General features: G+C 36.4%; 1 long non-coding RNA gene across 1 annotated transcript; it reads right to left on the reverse strand.

Annotated features, from left to right (window-relative positions):
* Window positions 1-3301: 3301 nt before the first annotated feature.
* On the reverse strand, window positions 3302-7248 carry LOC132053576 (uncharacterized). The gene is made up of 2 exons (XR_009414151.1): window positions 6547-7248; window positions 3302-4022 (listed from the first exon to the last, which is right to left on the reverse strand). It is a non-coding gene; the product is annotated as an uncharacterized LOC132053576 (long non-coding RNA).
* Between the last annotated feature and the right edge of the window lie 206 nt (window positions 7249-7454).

Genomic DNA, 7454 nt, shown 5'->3' on the forward strand with positions numbered 1-7454 from the left:
TCCCTGCCTACCTGTGGGCATGAACGCAGCTTCCGCAAGCAAAAGGACGTCAGTATGAATAATGTACCGAGTATGTAAGGCATGAATAACAACATTATAAAGATATGGAAAGTAACATGAGATAAGAGAGATAACCTGTACATCTGGATGCCTCTTAAGGCGGATGTCATGCATGCTTAGCTTTTTAAAAAAAACATTTTTCATACATATATGTATGTGTGTGTATATATATATATATATATATATATATATATATATATATTGCTGCTGAACGTGCAGCCCGATCCATAAATCATATCATCCCGCGTCCGGGGTAACATTATAATCTGCCCACTGCAGTGGTGTGCACATTTACGTGCTTTCCCGGCCGACTATAGCACGGCGCGGTGTGAGCAAATACATACATATATATAAAGCATGTATGAGAGCCCAAATGAAATGTTACTACTTTATCGGCGTGACGTAAGGTCAGTAAACCTCCGATTTCTATTATGGAATCATTATCATCGCTATATCTCACCTTGAAAGAACAATTATTATAAGATGAGATCAACAAAATGAATAAAATCAATAATCATGTAACAAGATCAATAATATCATGAGAACATCAAGAACTTTAAGCATTGGTATCTCTAGAAATGGAATCATCATCATCATCATCATCATCATCATTATCATCATCATCATAGAGAACATTTGTCAATAATATCATGAGAACCTTGAGAATTGTGAGCTTCTAGCATTTCTAGGAATAGGAATATTGTGGATATCATGTATAGGTTCACAACAAAGGAATCATGCCTTAAGACAAAAAAGGTTAGCCTTAACATACCTCGTCGTTGTTACGGTTCGGTCTTGCGCGGGTTAAGGCATAAAAGTTACTACGAGGTTGTTGGTGCTCTAAATAGATTTAGTATATTTTTTAGAGTCGCCACCTAATTTATTATGGAAAACTAGGAAAACCGGGTTTAAAGATTTTCAAAGACAAGTAAAAAAATCTTTTGGACCACAGTTCGAGGTAAGGGTTCTAATGATCCCCTAGGGAAGGTTTTACGCACCCTAGTATTAAAGATTCGTAGAATACGGTTGACCTACGAGTTTCAATGTGTGATTAATGTGATTATTTGCTAAAGATGATGTTTTGGTTTTTCCGCAAAAAGAGTCATTCTTTCCATATCATAATTATGGTCCCAAAAAATTTGGCAAAAAGTTCTCCCCTTTTTGGGGGGTTTTGGTTCAAAAATCCACGCAAGTGTTTAACTCATTTTGTTGCCGGACTGGGACACACCCGAGATTTCTCTTGAGTAGAGTCGCTACTATTCTAGTCCTAACGAAATGAGTTTAGTACTTACGGGTTTTATATATATATATATGGAAAATGTGGAGTATATCTCTGGTTTTGATACTTATATATATAAAAGAAAAATTCAAGTTGTTTTATTCAAACTCAATTTTTAATTCTTGAAGCCCGCGAAATCAAACCGCATTCTATGTTTCCATGATCTGTCAAAACCCAGCCCATTTTTTAGCACAATTTTCAATGTTAGGTTTCCAAGCCCAAAATTCTCTACCAATGTTTATTCCAAGTCCATATCTCGGCAGCCCAAAATCTTTACCAATGTTTAAAAATGTTTAGATTAATGCCTCTTCTAATAGTGGCCCAGTTTGTCTTTAAAACATTTTTCAGCCTCCTTTATCACACTAAACATTAACAGTTTCATACTTGAAAATGGAATTGCATTTTCTAGTCAAGTTTTTGAAAGAAGTGACCAATTCATTTTAGACTTTAAAGCCATTTCCAATAAATCCCATTTACTATTACTACTTAAAAAAATCGAGACAGTTTTAAAGAAAGAAAACCAACTCTTGAAACTCCTTTTTTTTTTTTTTAGTTTAAGAAAAAAGAGAGTCATTAGCCGTGTTTGGAAAATTGGTTTGTTTTTGGCGACTTACCTAAATTACTAAGTATTTTCCTAGATTCTAACATGCATAATGGGTTCCAATAATCACATATATCAGTACATATACAACATATATACATAAAAAAAGGAAGAAAGAGAATTAGATTTCCAACTGATGGACCTACCCCGCCCATCAGTGCCATTTTTATCCACTGGCTGGGCCTTCAAGACATATTAGCTTCCCTTTTACATTAATTTCTCGCGGAATAAATCAAGAGGAATGTTGGGCCTTTGGCCCAACAAATTTTGTGCGGTAGAAACCCCGCAGAACCATAGGATTTTCATGCAAGCAAAGAGGAAAGGAACGTAAATTAGAGAGTACCCAAAAATATTGTAAGTATAGAGGCATATGACACATTAATGTGTTGAAATGAAACAATTACCACTTTTTGGAAGAGCATTTAGGCAGGCAGAACACATATTAATATTTATGAATTAAGGTAAAGGCCAAATTTATGATTCAAGACTTATAAGCCCAACAACACAAAAGCCCACACGAAACACAGTAGAATGAAGAAGGAAAAAGAGAAATAGAGCCCAAAGACATAAGTAATATGCAACAGGTCACAAGACTTATTCATAGCACAGGTATACATTCTCTTCCATTTGATATACCACTGATATATATAACTATAGGGATACTTAAATAGCACCTGAAGGAAAGCTTTCACTTCCTTAATCCTAATGCCACATAAGATCCAAGGGATTTCATGAATCCTAGGCATGGTAGGCATTAGGGAAAGCTTAAGCTTAATCCCCAAGTGCTAACTTACTTCCCTAAGTTTGTACTAAACTTAGTGATTTACAAGACAAAGGATACGTGCATACATAGTTATACCAGGCCAGAACTAATTCAAAGATCATAGTTAATAGGATGGTAAAGTCTTATGACCAAGTTCACAAACAAACAAACTCAACTGAGTCCTACAATAGGTAAGGAAAGAAGGAAGGAGAAGAGATGAAGACATGGACTTCAAATAGTAGAGTGAATCAACAAATAGCAAGTAAAGAATTATCATGTGAAGATAATCAACCAAAAAAAAAACCAAGCCTGGACTTCTATTCACCAGTGCAGGTAATGTTTAGCAGTAGATCACAGAGTTTTAGAGACAGAGCACTTGAATTTATGTGACTTAACAAGACTCATCCTATCTTTCTTCTTTAAAAGGTCTATTCCTCTTTTAGTTAGCATTCCTAATGCAGCCAAGATACATCAACATAAAAATTCATTCTCCTCTTTTCTCTTTATTTACAGGGAAAACAACCATCAAGGTGTTATCACATTTTATTCCTAAGTCATACAGGTGACTCTACTAATTAGTGATGATTCAACACTTAGAGGAAATCATTACAAAGAACATGATCAAATAAGGTCATACATGCCATTTATTTGCTTCAATCCAACCTCAAACAAGATAGAACTTTAATGACATGGCACATTGCACAAAGACTCACATAGTTCAAACCTTAGGCCATAACTAGCAAAACCAGATTCCAGGACTTCAAGTAAGAAGACCAACATAAGACCTTCAAACACATATCCTTTTGAAAGCAATTAACATTAAAGCACTGAATCATTCAAAAGGAAGAGGTGGCAGAAATGCCTCTTCTTTAGTCTACTCTAAAGGATTCCAATTTTAAAGAGTAGTATAAAAAATATGCCACCCACAAGACTGCCATAGTCTAGGTGTTGCACTCATCAGATTACAAAGTCCAAAAGCAATCATACTTCCAGTTTTTGAAAATAGGTAATGTAGGATGCAGTCTAGAATAATCCTTTCCATAAACAGATTTTAGAAGAAAAAAAAACACAAGAAAAACAAGACTTGTCTCAAGCAACTTCATCACAACCACTTATACCTTGTACCATTTTTACAAAAGAAAAAGAAAGGCAAATCTAAACTTGGCAAGAAACAGCTAAACCAGCCGGTCTAAAAGCATATAGCATCAGTTTTAAATCACATAGTGGCAGGTTGGTCCAAACAAGATCAAAATAAACCTCTTATGCTTAACAGAGTAGGATAGAGCATATTGCAAGGAATTCATCTAGCCCCAAAATAACTCTACTATCACGACCCCCGATTAGGGGGCCATGACGGGTACCCGGAGCTGACTACCGAGCACCACTCATCCTGCTAATCATCATACCCAACCTTAACATACATGATCACAAGGGAATCATATGCCTATATATGTATAGTTGAGCTCTCATGGCCACAAAATGATTTACATAATATACACTGATATATATATACATGAAGCATCTACTACCCACATATCCGCATCTACGAGCCTCTACTAGGGTACTAGACATAAGGACGGGACAGGACCCCGTCATGCCCAAATATGTACACAAAAATAATATCTCAAAATAGCACCTTCGGAATAATGGAGTGCTCTTGTAAATCTGCTGATAGCTCCTATGAATCTGGGCCGCCTCTCTGTCTACCTGTGGGCATGAACACAGCGTCCAAAAGAAAGGACGTCAGTACGAACATTATACTAAGTATGTAAGGCATAAACGATAATAACATATCAATAAAATAGGGAGACATCAAGTAAGGAACAACCTGTAACCGAATGGCACTTAAGACTGGATAGAGCATTCTAACTTACGTCATAAACATCATCATATCAATTATATATATCTATAAGCTGCCCGACCATAGAGGTACGGTGTGATCATCATTAGCCCGCGTCCGGGCCTCCCGCGTCCGGCGTAACCATCTCATGCCGCCCACTAGTGGTGTCTGCCCATGCCCTCTAGACATGGTGTATATGCCGCCCGCCTTAGCGGTGTCTGCCCGACCATATAGGCGCGGTGTAATATCATCATCATAAACTTATTATAGAGCATACATAAGAACTCAAAGACAACTATACTCTATCGGGGTGACGTAAGGTCGTGAACCCCCGATTCCATTATAGAGTAATCATGAGCATCATGCCCCACCTTGAAGGAACTAGCATCATAAGGTGAGTGTAACAACAATAAGCCACATCAGAGGATCATTAGCTTCATAGAAATATCATATCATATACTTTAGAATCTTTAGATTTAGGCTCATCATCATCATTATCATGCTCGTAACGTATCCCTTATCTTTATCTCATGTGAATCTCTTTATGAACATAGACTCATAATTTTCGGAATGTAAGAAGGTCATAGAGGATAAGGAAAGTAATGTCATAAGATTCATGCCTTAGAAAGGAGGGGACTAGCCTTACATACCTTTTCGTCTTTCTATCTTGTCGACTATATGCTTCCTTCCACGTTCGTCACTCTATATTCAAAGGAATTCGTGCTAAGATTAGATATTCGGAAGCATACTTAAGCTTAGGCTAAAGTTAACGAAAATTGGGCAGCATTTCCTTTATTTCTACAACTTTCTCTATATAATATAACAACTCCCAAACGTCGATAACAATATTCATAATATCATAATTAACAATCTTCGTCAACCATACATTAGTCAATTCTCCTACTTCCATCTCAAGGGCATCCATAACCATGGTCATAATACAACACTACATTCATCCTCCTATAATGTTTCTCCCATATTCTTAGTGTCATTTATAACATAATCATACTCGTAACATACCAAAAATCATGATTCATATTAGGTTACTACTCAAAAATGCTACTATTCTCATACTTGTACCCCATCTTCTACCTCCTTCCATAATCCAAGTCTTTCAACCCTTCAATACTCTAAATAACATGAAAGGATCATAAAACTTGCCTTTGATAATGTGAGAATGTCTTTGGGTGGAAATACTTCGCTTGAGGAAAATCCTAGCTTCAATCCAAAGAGATTTCTTGACTTGTATAAACCCTAGAAAGCATTCTTGCACTTGATTCCATCAACTCTTGGTGTTTTACTCTTGATTTCTCTTGGGTTTATGTTAAAATGGTGTGGAGAATATTCTAGAACTTTCTTGAGGTGTGGAGCGAAAATGGGAAATGAAATTATGAACTTGGGGATCCCTTTTAAAAAATAAAAATCTGTCCCAACGGTATTATACGGACACTTATACGGTTCATATAAATTTATACGGTCCGTATAAGTGACCATGACATCGTCCCAGCAACAACTCGTTTCTGCAACCATTATATGGCACATTATACGGTCCGTATAATTTTATACGGTCTGTATAAGTGATCGTATAACTCCATCAGTGATGGACCTTCACTGTAACGGTTACACGGACCATTATACGGACCGTATAAATGGTCGTATAATCCATTTTTTCTCCGATCTTGCTCTCGTCGCTTCGTTTGATCTCCAATCCTTATGGAACCTTCTTAGCACTTGTTTAACACTTCATTAGCAATCTAAGGGGCATCATAACTCTTCCTCGAAACATTACTAAATCATCATTAGCTCGATACTTTACAAAACTCTTCTGAAACACAACGTATACTTCGCCTTTCTTAATGAACCTTCTTCTTTTGCTTCAAACGTCTTTGTAATCTTAATTAGAACCATCAAGTACTACTTATTACTTGTAAAAACATCCTATACTTCTCACCCTGCATTAGTCTATCTACCATACAACAACATAAAATTTTCTGAGGTGTAACATCTACACTCTATGTTCATTCATACATATTTTAACCCTTCTCTTTTCTTTTTAACTAAACATGATTCAAGAGAAGTCTAAGTGAATTAATCAAGATCAGGGCATGTCTCATATAACACAGACCTTTCTTTTAGAGATGAGACAGCAGAACAGGCAGAGTACTTTAGAAAACTAATTATCATTCAAACAAATAAATCACTACGTAAGGTCATACCCCATCACAGTTTAATCAACCAGTTAGAATGTTCACATAAGTCTGCCAGGTTCTTAAAGGACTTAAACATGAATTCTTATAAGACTTATTAACTAAGCATCCTTCCAGAATAACAATATTGATTACCAGATCCTTCATATGAACTTTATCACACAAACCATTACATCAACAAACCACTAATCCCTTTTACCCTATGTGAACCTTTCATTATCAAATGGATTTCAAATCATCCCATTTAGATCATCTAGACTGTTTTTCCCTTTTTGTTTAATCCTAAGCAAACAACATAATTCATCACTAAAACCAATTGCTCAACCAGATGCCTTTTTAGCTTAGACAACTTATAGCTTCTAAATCAACCAACCAAAAAAACTAAACAAAAACTAAGCTATTTTAGCTAATCACCACATAAAACAGTAGGCGTATGACTAAAACAGGAAGACAAGAGAATTAACTCGAACAGACCTAAACAACATTAAAGGACGACTAACAAGTTCAACGTTCAACGTTCACAAAGCAGAGAAAAGCATGCTAACAAGGACGAGATAACACCTCGTTTGGGTAGAGATGGGTAAAAATCGGAGGAGGCAATAAATGCCTTACCTAAAATTGACCAAACCAGGTCTTTAAGGACCTTACCCGGCCTGCAACCTTGCCAAAAATGGCGGAAGTGACGACAGGAGAGAGAGGGTGGC

The sequence above is a fragment of the Lycium ferocissimum genome, chromosome 4, assembly GCF_029784015.1.
Source record: "Lycium ferocissimum isolate CSIRO_LF1 chromosome 4, AGI_CSIRO_Lferr_CH_V1, whole genome shotgun sequence".
NCBI lineage: Eukaryota > Viridiplantae > Streptophyta > Magnoliopsida > Solanales > Solanaceae > Lycium > Lycium ferocissimum.